The sequence below is a fragment of the Condylura cristata genome, unplaced genomic scaffold, assembly GCF_000260355.1.
Source record: "Condylura cristata isolate star-nosed mole 26May11 unplaced genomic scaffold, ConCri1.0 scaffold00008, whole genome shotgun sequence".
In the NCBI taxonomy this organism is placed as follows: Eukaryota; Metazoa; Chordata; class Mammalia; order Eulipotyphla; family Talpidae; genus Condylura; species Condylura cristata.
Window position 1 is genome coordinate 62742927 of NW_004567109.1, and position 1774 is coordinate 62744700.

At 74.9% G+C, this 1774-nt stretch overlaps 1 protein-coding gene across 1 annotated transcript in view; it reads left to right on the forward strand.

Annotated features, from left to right (window-relative positions):
* Window positions 1-1129: 1129 nt before the first annotated feature.
* The window catches only part of NSD1 (nuclear receptor binding SET domain protein 1), a 142540-nt gene continuing 141895 nt past the window's right edge, over window positions 1130-1774 (forward strand). The window contains exon 1 of the mRNA XM_004679256.1: window positions 1130-1247. The gene's annotated coding sequence lies outside the window, so the exon portion shown is untranslated. The remainder of the gene's footprint in view (window positions 1248-1774) is intronic.

Sequence of the window (1774 nt, forward strand, 5' to 3'; positions counted from 1 at the left end):
CCGGGAGCAAGACCTGGAGGCGACGAGGTCGGTCCGGGTTGGGGGTGGAACCTGTGGACCAGAATCGTGAACTCAGGCTGGGCTTGGTTCCTGGATCTGCCCCTGTGCTGTCTTTGATAACAAGCGCCGCGGCCACTGTAGGCCGGCGGTGCGGGGCCCCGGGCTCAGGGTACAGGCCTCGAGGTCCCAGGCGCGGGAGAGCAGGCACCCTGGCTGGGGTTTAGGCCCGCAGGCTGGGCCGGCTCAGTCAGGAGATCCGCGCGCCTCGCGCAGTTCGCCGGGGTTGCGAGGCCGGGTCCGCAAGGCCGGGTCCGCAGGGTTGAGGCGCGCGCTCCCCGGGGAGCCCAGCTGCGGTGCAGGCGGCCCGCGCCGAGCGGCTGTGGCACGAGAGGGCCATCTGCCTGGGTGCCGAGAACTGCAGCGTCCGCGGTGCGAGGCGCGGCCCCTCCCGGCCCCCAGCCCGCGTTCCCTACCCCGCGCGCCCGCACGGACAGGCGCCCGCCCGCGCCCGCGGCCCGTGTCCCCGTGCCAGGCCCAGACCAGACTGGGCGCGGAAGGCGGTGCAGGGATTAGTGGACCCCTCCCCCCGCGCTCCCCTCGCTCCGCCCGAGGCTGCGAGGACCCCTGGGCCCCGGGCTAATGAGGGAGCTTCGTCCCGGCGGTACCCGCGCTGGGACCTGGGCCTCACTGGGCGGGGGCCGCAAGGCAGCCGGCCGAGGTGCGGGCGCGCTGTCAGGCAGTGCGGGGCTCGGGTGCTAGGGGTGGGCTCAACGCGGGGGTCGCCCGGCCTCATCCCCGCCAGCGAGGCCACAGCCGGGCCAGCAGTGCCCGGGCGGGTAACTCGACCCGACCCGACCCAGCTCGGTGGAGCAGCTCACCCCGCACGGTCGGGCAGGGGGAGGGAAAGGCATGGGGGGAGGGGGAAGGGCAAGGGTGGTGGGTGAGGGGCTGTGGGGACAGCCGGGCCAGTGCCGGCCTGTCTGCGCAGCTCTAGGGCGGCTTCCTGCGGCGCCCGGGACGAGCTAGCCCCCTGCCTCGCGGGCGTCGGGCCTGCGGCAGGAGGGAGCCCTGGGGCTGCATAGACTTGACTCGGGGAGGCCGACCCGAGCTGCTGCCTCCATTTTGTTTCCTGTTCAGCTTGGTCTGTGGTGATGGTGTGGGTTTGGGGTGCGGCCGGGCAGGGGGTTCACCTGCGGCCGCACCGGCTTGGGGCCTGAGGCCTCGAAGACCCCAGCCCAAGCCCCCAGGTGAGCCCCGCGGGCAGGAGGGGGGAGGCCTTGGCCTCGGGCCGAGCCGAGCGGGCTGAGGGCAGGTGCCCAGTGGATGGGGAGCCCGGGCTGTAACCTAAGATGGAGGCCGGGACTGACGCGGCCCCGAGCGGGGCTGGCGGGGCGGTCCGACCGGCTTCGGCCGGGCCAGGTGCCTCGGGGGTTGGGGCCCGAGACGGGTAGGGTGCTTGAGCCTTGGACAGCCCGCAGTCTGTGCAGCGCCCCGAGGGAGGTGAGGGGATCGGAGTGCCACCCACGACGCCCGCAGGCCCTGACACTCCTGGGAGGCGCGCGAGGCCCCTGGGGAGTCAGCCTCAGGCCCCGCCCGGGTGGCCGGGCCGGCCCGTAGGCCCGGGCCGCGAGCGGGCGCGCCGGGGGAGGGGAGGGGGCGGTAGCGGAGGCTCTGCTGATTGGGCGGCGCGTTCGCGAGCCTGACTTCACCCGCCTTGAACCCCAAAGAGTGAGGCGAGGGAGCGCGCGCGGTGGGGGCAGGGGCGCGCGCGCGC